The 18241-nt window shown below is 40.5% G+C and overlaps 1 protein-coding gene across 1 annotated transcript in view; it reads left to right on the forward strand.

The window, feature by feature from the left end:
• The window catches only part of LOC117759175 (glypican-5-like), a 117053-nt gene that overhangs the window by 40875 nt on the left and 57937 nt on the right, over positions 1-18241 (forward strand). The gene's annotated exons all lie outside the window — the stretch shown is intronic.

Here is an 18241-nt window from a genome sequence, read left to right on the forward strand (position 1 = left end):
TCGAGGCACGTCCCAACCACAGTACGAATGTCCCCTGACGCGCGTGAAAGACCGCCGCCTGCATCCAGATGACTCACTGCGAGTTTTAATCATACCTTCGGCTTCACGAGCTGCTAAAGTGACTATAGTCTCTGAGGCCACTTGCTTTATATCACCAGAGCTCCCAGTACACGTCGGCTGATGCGACAGAAAGATCACCAACTCGTAACTCATCCCAACACGTGCTAATGTTGATTTTAATAAATGATGTGGATTTATTTACACGTAGTTGTTATTGATTTTTCTCTTGTTTAGTTGAAGCAGCGCAGCTAGTTGGCAAAAGGCTTTGCTGGGAAGATGTGAGCATATTTTAAATGGTAAAGAATAAAAAGATGCAATGAAGAGAAACAGGAAACTATGAGCTCACCGGAAATCCCAGAAATGACAGATTTATCTTCTGTAACTTATCTTTGTTAATCTCCACTGGGGAAGTTGCAGTCAGAGCCGATTTAACAGGCAGTGATGATAGTGATGTGTTTACGTCAAGTTGGTGATTATGATCAGAAAATGATTTTCCATCATGTTAGTGAAGAAGTCAGAAAATGACGTAATACATAATTAACAGCATAGTTACTAGGTGCCCCTGCATCCTATCATGGTGTCACGAAGATTATGCTTTTCAGAACCTGAACAAAGACAAATTAAAGACAAATTGATTGGTTTTCCTTTTCCCATCTATGTTACACATTTTCCCGTATTCTCTTGTTAAATAATCTGTGACACAGAAATGTCAGAGTTGGTGTCAGATACAAACTCCTCCAGGTGACGTTTGTCCTTTATTCCTTCTGTCGTTTCATTCCGTGCTTGTGTTAATGTGAGTGAGGATTGTTTTTTCAGATTGATCGTGTCGTGAAGCCGGAGCCACTTTGCTGTAGCTGCAGGTTATGAAAGTAGAAATTGACAGGTGCTTGACTTCAGCTGTTGAGCAGAGTGTAGAAAAGTGAGCGTTGGTGACTGGAGATGATCTTTAGATAACAGTAGATGACCTTTGAGAGCAGCTGAAACTATCAGTCTCTGCGGGGGCTACTCTCCTCCTCTTGTCATGTCTTGACACTTTTATTTCTCTCTCTCTCTCTCTCTCTCTCTCTCTCTCTCTCTCCCCCCCCCCCTCGCTCTCAGTCTTTTCCATCTCCTCTCTCTTTCTCTCTCTCTGTGTCTGGTGAGTGGAGTTTCTGTGAGTTGGCAGCCTGTATCTGATCCTGAGGTAATTTACTGGGAGCGATAAGGAAGTGGTGCACACAGTCTTTCGTTATAGTCCTTTCTGACAGGGCAATCTGAAGCCTATAGAGACTAAATTGGAGGAAAATTTTGACTCCTGATAGAAGGGAACCGCGCGAGGTTATTATAATACAAAGTCAACAAACTGAGATTGAGTGGGGAAACAATCACCGGTGACTGCTGGTTTAATTTTTTACTGACGCGCCTTTCCCTTTGACTTAAGCGGCCGGGAGTAATTGTGTAAGTGAAGGGTAGCGTGGTCTATTTTATTGTTTGGTAATGAGCAGGTGGAGACCTTGGCCGTAGTTAGAAATTAGTGCTCATTTGCACAATTTTGATTGTCTGCTTAATTCTGATTTATAATTGTGTTGTTGGCCATATGGCACATTTTGTGTTTCTGAGAAAGACTTCCAATCTTTTGCCTGTGCCAATACAAGCTCAAATCGGCATACGTATGATGCGTATAATATTCAGTACATGTGTTTACACTGTGTGTGTGTGTGTGTGTGTGTGTGTGTGTGTGTGTGTGTGTGTGTGTGTGTGTGTGTCGAGTCCAGTTTCGCCCCGGCAGAGCTCTTTTTTCCCCCCTCGCAGGCCAGGGTCATTGCCTCAGGGGTGTCGTAGAGAAATGCGTCTCTGCTGTGGGTGAGAAGAAATATGAAAGAGACCCTAAATCAAGACGCAGAGCCCCATGAATCATGTCAGCAGCCGGGCTGAAGAAGAGGGATGGGACCATCTGTAGCAGCATATGAATGGCTAGCTGACTCACAGCGCTGTTGACACAAGCTGAAGAAGTGTGAAGAGGTTGTGAAGATTAGCGCTGCTGCTGACTGCATCGCCTGCAAACCTGCTGCAGTCAAAAATGGGCAAAACCCAAATACGATGCACGCTCCATTCGTCACTCTGACGTTTTATAGAATTGCACGGAGGGGGAAATGTTTTTTTTTTGTGTTATAAAACAAGACAAATTCTCATTACAACACATCTGTAACACTTGAATTCATGCTGCATGAATTCTTCTTGAAACTTCAAAATTGTTTCCGCAGTTAAAGGTTTTTTATTTAGAGAGAGAGCAGCTACGCACACATGAGATGCTGCACAGGATGATTTAGAAGGTCTGTTGGCTCATGGCTGTAAAACTTTTCAGTGACATGTGGTAGTCTCTTCTTTTGTGATCCGGTTTGCAGTTTTGACAAAGGCTGTGTCTGAAATAACTCACTACTCACTTTATAGTCCACTATAGACTTGAGTTCACCATTTTGTCGTGCTGTCCGAATGTTTAGTCAGAATTATAGTATATTGTATATCAGGCACGAGACACAAAGGAGGGGTCCTGAAGGGATTTCCATAAATCCAACATTATTCAAAACCAATTAAAATAATTGTTACAAAACACTAAAAAATAGTGGTTCAATTTAAGATAAAAGCATACAAATGTAAATATTTTATCAGCCTTGTGTTTTCCTTTGTCCCCACATGACCCCTCAGGTGATTATGACGGATTAGTGATGGCATCATTTGTAACAGGTTAATTTATAGCACCACAGGATCCATTACAACATGTGCACAAAGGAGGTTTTTTTAACGAACTAGCAAATCCATATCCTCTGGGATAATGCCTCATAAACAGCATTGTTCATCTGATGGTCACTAACGGAGCAATATGTCATCATGCATTGTGCTTGACAGACCAGAGGAGAATGTAGGATACTGTATGATGTGAAAACAAAATTACACAACGTCTAATTAAAAAAGCTGCAGATTTGACCGAATAGAAATAACAGAAAAGACTTGACTGAAAAGAAGCAGATGTTTTTATAATTATCTATATAGGAAAATACGCTCAGTGTGATATGTGCTGACTGACTGGGGACATTTTGACCTGACCTTATCATCCTTTACATGAAACTCCCTGTATGAGTAGAGAGAAGTCGCTGAGTGAGTGATTTTGGACGTGACCGTAATATTTAAGTTTTTGTTTGGTGCTGATTAGTCAATTCATTGATTGGTCGAGCAACAAGAATCTGTTTTTCAAGCAAAAACACCAATGTCACTCTTTATTTTTGACAGTAAACTGAATATCCTTGGTTTTAAATGGTACCTCCCCTGTTTTACTCAGTTAAATGTGGACAGCTGATTAATCAATAATGATAATAGTTAAATAGTTAAATAAGTATTGGGTTTCACATTTGTTAATATTATAGTTTTAATAATTCTAATAAAATTCAGTTGTGGTCATGTTTATGCAGGATGAGGATTAATTGTCACTGTGAAGCCAATGATTTTGCCCCCTAATAGGAAATAACAGCGTCGGCGTTGTTTTGACATTTAAATTTCACTCACACTACGCTGTCGTAAAAGAACCTTGTGGCAGCGGTAAATTAGTCTCTTTGAGGAAGCACTGAATCTTAATCGCTGTGCCCGGCGCCGAGGGCATGTTGTTAAAGCGCAGTAACGGGACAGATGATAATCACAAAACTTCACGGCCGACCCCGAGGGCTGGCGTTCTGAAAATTTCTCCAAGTAGATTAACACGTCGTTCAATCCCTGCACGCCGAGGGCACAAGGTGGTATTCATGAAGGGGGGGGGGGGGCTGTTGTTTTCAAGCAGGTATTTGTTCATGTGTTGATGTTGTGGAGCAGCGTAATCGTCAATCTTCAGATAAATTATCATGATCTCCAGAGTGTGCAGAGCAGCTCTGTGGCCGACAGTGGAAGGAGAATTTCTGTAGTCAACAAGGAAGCACGTGACTGTTTGTGTTATTAAGGATCAGCCTGATTTGTGCTCATCTGATGTCATGCAACTTAAATCCTTTACTTTCTGAATCCAAATCCAAAACAGCTTGGGCTCTTTGTTGAATATGCTCATGCCGAATTAGTCGATGCATCCACTTTTCTTCTTTGCAACTGGTTTGTTTGCTTTTCGAGCACACGACGTCTCATCGCTATTTCAACTGATAAATGTTTGTTGTTTAAGCAAAAGAGAAAACGAATGCACCGCAGCTGTGAGCACAGCATCCAAAAAAAAGCTGCTCTTTGTTGAACGTTTCCTTAATTACGAAAAAGGAAGCTGAACTGCGTCCGCTGCCTGAGGGGGAAACATAGTGACAGATTTACTGTCAAACAGAGAGAGATGGAGAGACGGGCGTCGCTGTGGTGGACCTCAGCAGGAGCATTAAGAGCTGCAGTGAGAGGTATAAGAGGTGTGGCTGTGCAGCTGTATTATTCTTCTGCGATTGACCGTGCGGAGATGAGCTTGGGGAGATACTGCGTGGAAACATAAACACAGACAGATAAGGCCATCAGAGAACGGAGGTGGGGATGCTATGTGATCAGTCAACTATAAAATTGATTTAGACTGAGCAGTTTCTCTGTCTCTGGAGAAAGATTGGTTAGAAGACACGGAGGGAAAATGTTAAACAATCTGTGTTTTATCTCTTTCATTCTCGGCTCTTTCAGTGGAGCCATACAAACACTAAATCTATCAGGTTCTGGTTTATTAGCTTCAGTTTGAGTTAATCCTGCCTTCATGGCTCTTATAATCTGTTATAAGGGGAAACCTTATCTTAACCAAAGGGGTTTTTATTTCCTGTACATCTGAATCTAGAAAAACAATCTGTGATCAAACACAGTCCTGGTGGTTTTTATCAGAACAGAGCAGTTAACCTGACAGATGTGGAAGTCACGTATTGAAAATATAAACCATAAATAAAAATGGACGACCTGACTGCTCCCACCATGTGAAGCCAAAGCATCTCGATCATACATGTCATTAATCCCGCCTCCCCCATGTTATCGGATGGGACTTGGATCCAACTATAACGTCAAAGTACACGTCAAATAGATTTATCCAAAAGATGGTTTCTGTCATTTTAGGTCGTTCTTATCTCACTGATAAATATTCAAGTATTCATTTTTCCTGTGCGCGGCTCCATCCCTCGCTCGCTACAGCACAGACTCTGGCTCCAAATGTGCAAGATGGCTGGGTTCCTATCTGAGATATTTAAGCTTCATTTATGGATAGTGGAAGGAATCGGAGACTTAATTTCTTTTCTGTTTTTATGCATATTTTTCTTTTAAAATGTTATTTTAACATGTTCTTATGTTTCTCAAAATCTGTTCTCTTCTTATTTGAATTCCATTTGAACATTTAATCTATATTTGTATGTAAAGCACTTTGAGCTACATTTCTTGTATGAAAGGTGCTATACAAATAAAGTCATTATTATCCATCTTTATATACAGTCTAAGATTAAAGTTAAAGCTGCATCAAAGAAATTAATCAAATTAAACATTTAAAGAGTCATAACTGAACCGTACTAGTTACTTACTAGCATTAACAACCTGTTAACACCATGAGAGAACGATATTTAAAGATATATTGTATTTTTTTAAAGATATGCAGTATGTCAGTCATTGTACAGCAGGTTTCAGTTTTGTCTTCTCAGCTTCCTCCATCTCAGTTTGTGCCCTGAACAACATTCAAGGTATCTGGATTCTGCCTCTGTGGTTTTTCCATCTCCTTCTTTAAATCCACGCTTGTATCAGCATCACCAGACTCCTGGGCTGCTTCTGACTCCGTCTCCTGCATTTTCCCTGTTTTTTTTTCTTCCGCCTTCAGCTGTTTCTTGAGGTTTGTTTTAATTCCAGCGTAGCATGAGTGGGTGGAGGTTTGATGGTTGCTCTGTGTTAATAGGTACACAGTTGTCTGTGCCCACACGGAGTTGCAGCGTTCAAGCAGAGAACAAATCAAGCAATCCTGGAATTTGCTGAAGTGGTGGTGACAGGAAACCCCATGTTAAAGCACTAACAGATGTAACGAGATGTGAAGTACTGTGTTAATATGCTCAGGAGGAGCCACTCACATAATATGTCAGTTTGAGAAGTAGTTTAATAGCAGTAAAAAACATTTAACTATAATGTTCAGATTGGTTGAATTGTTGATTTAGCTGCTATTCTATTTTAGGTGAAATACCAGACACATCTCCTCCTGTATTATAATATTTCTCTCGTATTGAACAACAGAATATTTCCACCCACACTTTCCATCGACTCTTGCCTCTGTGCACTTGTTTACCTCCAGGTTATAACTGTCGTTCCTTTTTTGAACTTGGAGACACGCAGACTTCTTAATCCGACGAAGCCTTGAATTCACCTCAGATCCCTCTGACTGGTGTTTTGCAGCCGTCATTCACCTCAGAGCTTTCAAGGCTCTTCGGGAAGTTTATGAGCCGCTTTAACATTAGCAGCAGCTTTCTTCCCCTTTCAGAGTGAGAAGAAAAATGAGGGGGAGAGCAAATATCCACAAACGCATTTCACAGCGGTGATTAGCCTGTTGGTATTTGGGTCCCTTTTGCCAATGTGCTATTTACTGCTGTGGATCTCCAGCGTTCCCTCTGAGGTGTAGTGGCAGAGCGGCAGATCTCCAGTCAGTGGCTGGAGGAGCAGCAGATGCAGCTGCTTGTTCCTGCCAGCTGTGGCAAAACAATTAGAGGACAGGAGCCTGAGCACATAGTTGTAAATTAGAGCTTTACACTGGCCTCAGTGGTGTTTGTATGGGACTTTGAATTAGCGTTTGGCATCTCACACTGTGTACAAAGGAGTATGTATTTAATATATCATTATTGTCATTCTAATATTCATCCATCCATCAACCGTACCACTTGTCCTGCAGCTCGTCTGTGTATCGCAAGACAAAGACACAGAGACAGACAATCATTTACATTCACACCTTTTACAGTCTCCAGTGAACCTAACTCCAGTTTACATGTCTCTGGACTGTAGAGGAAGTCAGAGCACTCAGAGAAAACCCACACAGACATGAGGTGAACATGAAAACTCAACACAGAACGATCTCAGCCAGGCTGGGATTTAAACCGGCAACAGCGCTAACCCATCAGTCTGATTTTCTTGAGTTTGATTTATCTCAAGGATCTTCCTTTGACCATGCTGCATACTAAAGGCTACATTTACATTGATCAGGTTTATAATAATAAAGTACTCACACGGCACACTGCGTCTATTTTTGAGTTACTTTCCCTGTGTTCATTCCCCCCATGTGGTGAAGGGATACTTCCTATTAGTCCTATATGTACGTAGTCGTGCCAGGATAATGTAACTTCTATACAATAGCCTGGCTTATTGGGATCATAGCTGTTGTTAATTAAACTAGTAAAGGATCTTGTCAGTATGGAGAGGAGGAAAAGTTAAGCACTGAACTCTTGCAACTTAAATGTACATGTTCAAATGGTGTAAAAGACAGATGAAAACATCTGAAGCAAAGTGCTGTAGGGGATCCTTCTGTTGTTATCCCTCTCATGGTTCCTTCGTTTCATGATTTTCATGTTTTTTTTCCTCCATTGTCACTTTTTTCTCTTTGCTTGCCTGAGGGCATCTCTGACTAACTTGACTGTAGCCAGAGCGACTGTGACTTAGCATTTCAGCTGCATTTATGCCTGAAGAGAGGGAGTAACTGGAGTTCCACTGTGTGATGTGGGCTTGGATTCATTTCTTTTTGGCAACATCCCTTGATGGATGTATTGAACGTGATCAGACAAACATCTGCTGCCATGACGGTGCCTCCTCCACTGTTCTCATGTTTATATTCTTTAATCTACCTTTGCAACACAGAGAAACGATGTGCATCTCCTGACACAGTGAACCACATGGTCGATTGTATTGAGCTGAAGGTTTAAAGTGTGGAGGACTTTGTTAGATGTGTGTTGATGAAAAGGAGAAAACTACTGGTGCTTCCTCCAGCTTCAGCGAAATGTTGTCTAACAACTTTCCAACAGTGTTTGGCACTGGGATCTGCAGAAGCAAACACAAGCTGATCGCACTTCACCACAAGTTGTTCCAATGTGTTAGGTACATTTTGAGAGAGTACCACAAAAGCTCTGCTGAAGATATGTCCAGGTGCAATAGCTGAAAACCTGTATTTTAAATCGGTGTTGGCAAATAATGGTTTATTTACTCAAGAACGAATTTTGAAGTTCTTTTACTTCATATTAGTAGTTTTTAAGCTTTTTTAAATACTTTACTGTATTTATGAGGCAGATGTAATACATTTTAATATGCTACATTTATTTATCAGCTATAGTCATTATTCTAATATTATCTGTCTTTCTTCACCTCCGTATAGATTAGATTAAGTAAAGGCATGTTACTGTAAGTATCATAAAGTAACAATATTATGTTTTTAGTAATTCTAATGTCAGCTAAATTGCGTGACTTTCACTCCCTAATAAATTATTTTACATCGTGCCACTGCTAGTTTTACTCTTTGTGCTGAATTCTTCTATCATCACTGCAGACAGCTACAAAATGCCTGTAACTGTTTTAAAAACTGTTTTCAAGCCAATTGTCAGCTGCATTGGATCAAATGGGTGCAGATCTGTCTCTGTTCACCTTGATGTATTTTAGAATCTGAAATTCTTCGCTTCGTTCTGCTCGTACAGACACGAGGACTTTTGAAAGCAAAGGACTGATCATTTACAGACAGAGAGAGTCGCAGCACTGCTGAGCATAGCGCTGACAAATGACATGTTAATATCCTGGCTTAAATATCTCTGCAGAAAAGTGCTGAAGCAGGCTTCTTCAAGTCTGATCATAATCTATCTGGCCTCCTTTGGCTCCACCGCCGTGCTGGATGGGAAACAGTGGTATTGTGAGAGGAAGTCCAATCATTGCTCAAGTGTTTACTTTAAACCTGACATCCGCGCTGCTTTGACGGTTTGATAGCTCGGGAATGAGAGTGTTGCTCGAGGCTTGTTGATTTGTTTATGCGTGTTTACAGAGCGCCTCATAAATTCATAAGCATCCTCCTCTGTGCATCTTCAAGAAGCAGGTCTGGAGGTTTGGACAAGTTTGGTCAGAGGATGAACATAGCAAAGATGACTAAGCCTCTTACGTTGTGTGCCAGAGAGAAAAATCGTCAGTGATTATTTTTGATAATCTGCACTGGACTGAGACAGAAAGAAAAAAAAAAAAAACGATGGAAAAAATTATACCAGATATTTATCTGCGTTGCAGTAAAATCAAACTTCCAGACAGATGGAAAAGATGCAGTATTTATGCAGGGTACAGGAAATACAGCAGAACGTTATTTTAGATGGGAGCATGTTGATCACAGATAAAAGATAAAAGCTCTGATGTGTCTTTTATCGTCCGCCCTGCTCTCGCCACATCTGTTTAATCCTGAACATTACTGCCCTTGTGGGGCATTAACATCTTTTAAAATTCCCTCTTTCGGTGACCATCTGCTTTTATGAGGCCATTGTAGCTCCTGGATAGCCAACTTTTCCATTTGTCCTTATTACCCTCCATAAAACTCCAATATTTAAGAGACGTTATAAAAGTTCCAGTGCAATTTGGGGACCTCTGATATCTATTTAACATTAAGAGCATGCATGTTGCAGTGGCTCACACACAGCCACTTATCCTCAGTGGGAAATTATCGCTCCGATATAATACACTCTTAACAACCCCGAATAATGGATTTCTGTGGATGTGAGGTAAGTGTTTTGGGTGTCGGTGTCAAGAGAAGTGCCAGGCCATATGCTGGCCCTTTTTTTATGTAAATGTGTCTACAGTGTTGGAAGAATGTGTTTTATATACACTTATAAATAGCTTTGTTGTGGCTGTCAGGGCGAGGCTGGTGCAGCGGGAGGTTACAGCCACAAAAGCAGTGTCAGACCTCAATAAACCTAAACACGCGGCAGTCAGCGCTCATTCATTAGCTTTGTTTTTGACATGCAGCCACTATTTGAAGCGCAGGTGCGTAATTGAAATTTCCTCATTGACTTTGATATCGCCACCTGTTAACACCCGAGTGTACTGGCGGCGTTCCGTTGTTAGCGAGAAAACTGGTGAATAAATAGATGCATGTATTGATTTCCCCCCTGTAGATTTAGAAAAGTGTCTGTGCTACAAGCTCGCGCCTCGCTCCCCTCGTGCGGGGATTTCGCGGCTCGGTGCCGTTTTAAAGAGCGCGAGTCGTAAATTTCCCCAAGCAACGCACGATGTAACAAAACATGAATGAATGAATAAACAACACACCCCCCCCCCCCCCGCCCCCCCCCACCATCCAAGCTGTTGTGTCATTGTTAAGGAGAACGAGGGAAGAAGCATAATTTTCTGCATAAGATTCACTGGCAGCGTTTTTTCCCAATCCAGGAAGTTTCAAGATTATTTTGTCCCCATGGGTAGTATTTTCACCACGGCAGTTCCAAACCAATACTCAGATAAATTACACAGATGTGAAAACACTATAAGAACCGTAGACTGTATATAAAGATGGATGACGTGTCTCCACTTCCTCCCACTATCCACAAATGAAGCCAAAATGCCATCATTTGCATCTGCATACAGTAACAATCTGGGGACAAAGCTGCGGTAAAAAAAAGTTCCACCGGTACATGCGATCGACCAATCACGAGCCAGTCTCCGCTGTCATTCTTGACATTTCACCTTGTTTTTCAAGCATCAAATAACTAATCAAAACCAAACTTTCCAGAAAAATTGTAATGGTTTCCTCCTAAATTGACAGAAACCATCTTTGAGAAAATCTCGATTATGTTTTTTTTGTTTGGTCCATGACCCATCCCCTAACATGGAGGTGGAAGTGTTTATGACATATACTGCTGCCAGCCACCAGGGGGTAATCAGGACACTTTGGCTTCACTTTTGTAAGCTGTCATGTCGTCCATCTCATATACAGTCAATGTTAATAACACAGTAGCACACATCATAAAACCAGGCAGAGGAGGTTATTGTGTTTCAATGTAAGCAATTTAACACTGGAGGTCACATATGTCCAGTGTGTTTGCATGTTTAGACTCATAAAAGACCATTACAGAACATTTAACACTGTGGTTTTGGTTAAATATTTAACTCATTTTTTTAACTTTTTCAATATTTAATTGAGACCACGATGTTGAGGATTACATGATTCCCCCGACCTTAATCCAGCTCAGCATGTTAACTTAATTAAGCCATTGAAAACATTAATCATGCTTTGGCTATCATGAGAGGATTTAATAAATAAAATAGCTTTGCAAATATATTCAGTCAAAAACATTAACTTTTTTTAAAATCTTGATTTTAAACCAAATCCCACCAAAGCAGCACAAACACAGAAATCTTTCGCTGAGAAAGTTTTCCAGCAGTGAGTTGGATTATTTGTGTCCATGTTGAACCACATTCCTCCCAGTAAGCAGATTCTGGGCCTTCAAAGACTCCCGCTATGCTTTGTAGGGGTTCGCCCATTTGCTCGTACTCTGGCAATTTATGGAGACTTGAGCCGGGTACCAGGATCAAACTAAGAGGAAAAATCCTTATCTCAACATAAACACAAGTAAATTAAATTTTAACTTTTAATAAAAGAAGATAGTTGTTGGCCATCAGAGGGAACTTTTTCTTAATTTCCTCCTTCAGAGTTTCGCAGTCCTGCAGAACTAAGTTAATGAATCTGCAGCGACTGTGTCTCTTCATAACAGCAAACCCACAACATCTCAGTATAACAGTTCAGACTCCTGACACAAAATGCCCATTACCCACCGACCGACCGACCACCACACCATATTAATTACCGCTGCCACCTTGTTCAAACAGCTCTGTTTGGCTAATTCCATCGTCTCTCACTGACACAAGTCAATACAACTTCAAGGATCAGGGCTTCCTGGTAATTGGAACAAACATGGCAGTAGTGATGTTTGGACCTAAATCTTTGCCAGAGGCAACGTTGAGTGCTGTTGTATTATCCTCTTTGTCACAGCTCCCGGTGAAGGTCCACAGCTCTAGATACACATACCGGCAAACACTGTAATCCTGATTATAATAATCCTTTATGAAAATACCTAATTACAACCTGTCTGCAAAAGTTTTGTCAATCAATTTATCTGATTTTGAATTTGTGCATAAAGATAAATACGACATCCCTATAGATACATCTGAAACGTCTGGCCTTACTGTACGTACTGTGGAGTATACACATGCACTCATTCCCTGCAGGAGGTGTGGAAATCTTGATGCATTATTTGATTACGGTGATGTGTCACCTTGTATTGTTTTCTTTATTGCCATATTAACTCTGGGTTATTGCACCAAACAGATGTTAGTTTGAAGCATGGCCCTCTTGTTGATTTTACACAATAAACTGCATATGTTCTTTTGTCTTGCCTCAAGTATTTTCTGTCCCTTTGAGTTTAAGGGAACAGGCTGCTTTGAAGTGGCACACTCTCCCAGATCCTCTCAGCGCCCAGCGATGAGCCAGAAGGTGCGTTTCCTCTGTGACAACTAGGTATTGCCTTGTAGCCCACGAGCCTCAGGCCAGCGCTGTTTCTAACCCAGCCAGCCATGCACATGTGTGCACAGTCAACCTGCCTTATCTCACGAGCCACTGAACTCCTCCTTCCATAACATTTTGATGAAGCTGCTCTCGGGGGAAAAAATACATTTCTGCGTTTACACAACCAATTTTCATTTTCACGGATCTTTGTGGAACGAATGTATAGGAAAATAACACGTTTCGCTTTCTGTTTAAAATCGTATTTGTCACCCCCAGTAATTATTTATGTGAAGTCGCAATTGAAATACAATGGGTTTAACTGCCAGTAATTAACAGGCATTCTCAGTCGCAGCTCATTATTGATACAGCAAAGGCAGCAGAAGCACAGTTATGGATCTAAAACATGAGCTGCCTGTGACTTATGACGTCCTTCAGTAAACTGCTTCATTGATTAAATACCAGCAGCTTTAAACACTGCATCTTAGTTTGTGTTATAGACAACAGTCTGTAGACTTACAAGCAAATGTAGAAAAATGTAAATGTATGTATAATGCATCCAAAACCAATTTGTACTTTAAATTCTGCCAGGTAGTGAATTTGACTTAATTTGATTAATGCAGATGGAAATCAGAAATAAAACAACACCACCAATGTGTCAACAAACACCACATATAAAAAATACAGCAAAAATGTACAGAAATACAGCAAAAATGTACAAAAAATAGGCATTTAAGATGTTATACATGTAATCTCTATTAACTTCTTAGTATGAAAACATATAAAATCAAAATGTAATGTAAATATGACAGTGTTGAAAGGGTCACCTGAAGAACACAGATCCCTCTGCAGCTCCCCTCAGCTTTACGCACCTTTATTTCAGCTCATGTTGTTTAGCTCCCGGGCCGTAACAGCTTTTGTACACCCTCGCTCTCGGTTTCAACCACAGCTGAGCAGATATTCTACAGAAGGTTTTTAGAGTCATTTGGCTCAAACCAGCAGCCAAATGACTCTAAAAACCTTCTGTATAATATCTGCTCAGCACTGAATCGCTGCAAAAGATATGCAGATATTTCCCTGAGGAGTTTGTAGAAAGCGGAAACGGAGCTAAAAGGAGAGTGGGTACTGAACATGGCTCCAAATGACTAAAGTTTATTGCAGAGTTTATTTTGGTTTCAACTTTGTGATATTATTGCAGGTATCTGCTTTACAGCGAGTGCACAAGTGTATATGTATACAGCATATTCTTTATTAGACTAGATAAAAGTACTCAGCCACAACTATCGCAGCAACGTCGTTGTCTTAAGAGGTTTTTCTTTTGCTGTCACCTGGAAACTTGATTTTGTATTTTCTGTGCAGCTCACAGTATTTCTATATTTAGTTGAACTTGCACTGTGTTTTTGTTGTGCTGAACTTTGTTTTGTCAGGTTGTTAAGAAAATTCTTCTTTAGCTGCATTCACTTCTCTTCATTTGATTTGCCTGCGTTGTGTTACAGTCAAATTCCTGCCCGATTCTCCAACTTTCCCTGTCCTTAGCATCAGAAGTTTACAAATACGATAATGTACCCGAGACAAAAATATCACAAACAGAAAACTATCCGATTCTGCACGGTAGCTTGCATCTGTGTTTTTTTTTACACAACCACAGACTGAACAGAGCCACGCTGCTCCTCCTGTGCTCTGATCAGCACGAATTTCCTTACAAACCAATCCTACTCTGTCCTGAAGTCAAGGAATGAGGCAAAGACACGAGGGTTTTGCACTTACAGATAAACATGGCTGAAGGAGACGGGGATGAGAGCCAAGAATAAAATGACATTTTTAATCTAAGGGCTGAAACAGCAGTGTGAGCAGAGATGAGATGCAAACCAAGCGTCCCTTTGGGGAGAAGGTTATAGATTATAGGATCCTGCTGCTGGTCCACAGAGACGCGAGCAATCACTCTGCTGTTTGATATCCTCTTGTAGGCTTGATGCTACTGTGCTTTTTGCTCATCTGAAGAATATATGATGACTGTGATCAATGTTTTTTATCTGTGGCACCTTTTAAGCCGCAGACCCTCATTTTCTGGTGTCGCAACCCCCGGAGAGTTTTTGTGTTGCATTGCCAGCCCTGCACCAGATTGTATGTGTTGCAGGTTATGGATCCCAGTAGCATAATGAAATACATTCTTTACTGGATGCAAGAGGAGCTGCCCGTGTGTGTGTCTGTGTGTGTGTACCAATGTTAATGTTTTATACATGCTTCACATTTAACTGCATCTTAATTCATGCAGCGGTTTTCACATTATAAACACTTTTAGGTAATAACTTTTTACAGATGTGGGGCCGTGCACAGTTTCATCGTGTGTAACTGGGCACAGATGGCTCTGATGTAATCACCTCAATCTGCTTTTAACCACACGGTACAGAGAGGAGGAAAAAGACTGCAGCAAAGGTCATGAAGAGGTGGACCTTTGTGCTATTTGTAACATAGAACGGCACCTCATGATAACTGTCAGCAGCATATGAGATTATCGAAGGCTACAAGTGCAGCACTTGAGCCCAGGAAACTTCCTTTGCTACTGATTGTTTTTCTCCTTTATTTTTTTTTTAACAGGTTGAACCCTTAACAATTTATAGAATTGCGAGACCCAATGAGGACTATGGTCTTTCCGGTTGTTACACGTACAATCTCAATCTCAGCAGGTGTGTCCGGGGATTAAACAGAGCTGGAGGCAGCTGAATCCTAGCTGCATTATACATGGATCAGGTGAAGCTTAGTCCCGACACGTCAGCATCCAGCCACAGGCGCCTGCTGCACCGAGCTAACATGGGCCTTCGCTTTCACTCTCACATTCTGATCGATCAATAGGTTTAGATGCACTCAAGAAGTCCAGTTATTCAAAGGGATCGTGTCATGGCAGAAAATCATCTGAGAACTTTCTGTCGACAGGCAATGCAACAGGCCGGTTACTCCGAACTGCAGCTGGTGATCATGTTTCCATCCTCTTGCATCTAAAAATCTCTTCAATGTGTGCAAACCTTTTCCTTAATTACTCAGCTTTGGGTGAAGGAAGGTCCAAGCACCAACATCTTTTTGATCAAATTAATTATTATGATTTTTAAATTGATTTGAAAGGAAATTAAATGACACGTGGCACACTCAGTGGAGCAAGTCTGAGTCCAAATTAAGCCAAACGGTAAATTAACTCTGTTTCTATAGCTTGTGTTCATTTAGCTTAGATAGGGACCACCCGAAGCACTTTACAGGAAAAGTAGCATCAACTCATTCACACACACATTTATACACCTCTATATAAACTGTGCTTTTTATCCCTACCATTCATACGCTGTCAGCACAGCCATCAGGGGTAATTTGGGGTCCAGCCTCTTGCCTAAGGACAACTTCCACAACGCACGAGAGGATGGGGTCAAACCCCCGACTTTTTGGTTTGTGGGCGACCCGCTACCACCTGGGCCCCAGCTGCCAACAGTAAACCTCTGTAATATCTATCTTTGATTGAATAACCTCACATATTGCGTCATATTTTTTGTTTCAATCTTCCAAACAAACTCCTTTTTATAAATGTTATCTTTGGTGATTTACAGAACAGACGCTCAAAGCGCCGCCGCTGCAGACACATTCTAAATGTTCGTGTTAATATTTTATTTGACGGCAGCCACAGCAGAGCTGATGAGGACAGAGGCCACAGAAAGACGAGAAGGAGCTAATAACGAAAGAAAATGGTAATATCAGACTATCCACTGATAACAAGTTAAAAGGACTTTGGATGTATTTTCTCCCAAACTAATCCCACTCAGATTTGCAGGAAATTAACATCAACATTACATCTCAAGGACCCAGACAAACTGAGTGAGTTTGAGTTCTGCCACCCACCTTTTCTTTTAAATAAATTAGACACACAAGCTTCCTGAACGTTATTTATTCATACTTTTTCTTCTCCTCTGACCTTATGTTGCTTGAGAACATCCAATTTGTGTTAGCTGCTGCGAAATCACTCACCAGTCATTTAAGCCACTGATTGATTTTTTTTTTTATGTTTTATTTTTAAATCTCCGATCCGGATATAGCAAACACACACACTCAGCTGAACTTTCCGCCACGTGCGACTTTACCTTGATCCAGTAGTTTGATGAAATGATGTGGTGGTGATGGAGACGTGAGCTGCGTTCACTCATCGGCTGCCGTGGTCGGCGATTAAAGCTGAACTGCACTGAAACTAAATAATGACGAGTCCTTGAGATGAACTGAAGCCTTTTACCAAGCTATAAAAACAACACTGTGCTTTAAAGCCAGGATTAATGCTGCATATTGAAACGTCAGGGCACAAATCATAGATGAATTTTGTCAAAGGTATAGTGGACTCACAGTGTGGATTAATAGTTGTATATGGGGTCTGATGTATAGTTTTGATAAACCATTGAAATAATATACAGCCTCAGCGCTGCAGCAGAGACACACATTCATGTGCAGGTGAACCATGTTTCCTCCAACAACAACAACAGTCCCACTTTAACCTCAGCAGATGACTTCAAATGAATCACACCATCACTTTTCTATGAGTTCACTTTATTGATCATATTTTGCTGCTGCTGCTGCTGGAGAGAAGAAGAGATAACAGGTTTGATTTTGTTCACAGGGACAAGGGTGAGTTTGCTTGTCTGACACATCACGGGTGAATTCCTCTGTAATGGAAGAAGTACTCCACTTCAGTAAAGTACTATTACAATACTACAATGTAGAGTCTTACTGATAGATCGGTTGGCCTATGTTATCCACAGATATTACCGTTAAGTAGACATATCGGTGACCTCCTGTATATGAAAATTTGTATTCAATATTGACGAAAAGATTTTATTATTTATTTTACATACAAATGTTAAAAGTATGTAGTTGTATTGTGGTTTTCTTTCATTTATAGTTATTTCTAATACATTTTATATGAAATTTGAAGCCTCAAATACATTTTTTGTCATACAGGTTGAATAACTGGGGGGGTGTATGTATTGGCTGATATAACAATATCAATTTATTTTTACTTTCTAACATTGTTGTTGGAATCAGCTCCCTCAAATCCATATGGGCTCTACTACAATGTAGAAAGGTGTCATTAGATTATCAGGTTTTATAAAACAATGTCCATTGCTTTTAACAAGTGCTTTTATTTTCCATAATTATTTTATGCCATTGATTCCAGGTATGTTTCTGCATCTGTTCTGTGCTTAATTCTGTTTGTGTTTTAGCATATTATTTTGTGTTAACCATCTCTGCTTGTACTTATATATGGAATTTTTTTTTAATTGAAATCGCTGCCCATCTTGACCCGGACTCCCTGGAAGAAGAGAAAAAGTATATGAATGGGACTTTTCCTCGGTTAGATAAAGAATAAAGGATCTTATCTATGATATTATGATATTGTGTGTACTGACTCAATTATGTGTAAGCAGCATTTTATTGCTGCTCCAGGTGGAGTTAGTTTTAACTACATTATGTATAGTTGCCCTATAAAGGCTCTTAAGATAAATCTGAGCTCTTGTGAGATGATTCATGGAGCAAGAAATAAAGAAAAGCCAATTCAAGCCAAAGAAGTCTGTATTCATTTCTTCTACTTTTATGTAATTGTGTATTTATGTGTGAAATATTGCAGAGATTTACCTTTGTGGGCCTCATGCATTTAAATAAACTATGTTTGGAGGG

The sequence above is a fragment of the Hippoglossus hippoglossus genome, chromosome 3, assembly GCF_009819705.1.
Source record: "Hippoglossus hippoglossus isolate fHipHip1 chromosome 3, fHipHip1.pri, whole genome shotgun sequence".
NCBI classification, from domain to species: domain Eukaryota; kingdom Metazoa; phylum Chordata; class Actinopteri; order Pleuronectiformes; family Pleuronectidae; genus Hippoglossus; species Hippoglossus hippoglossus.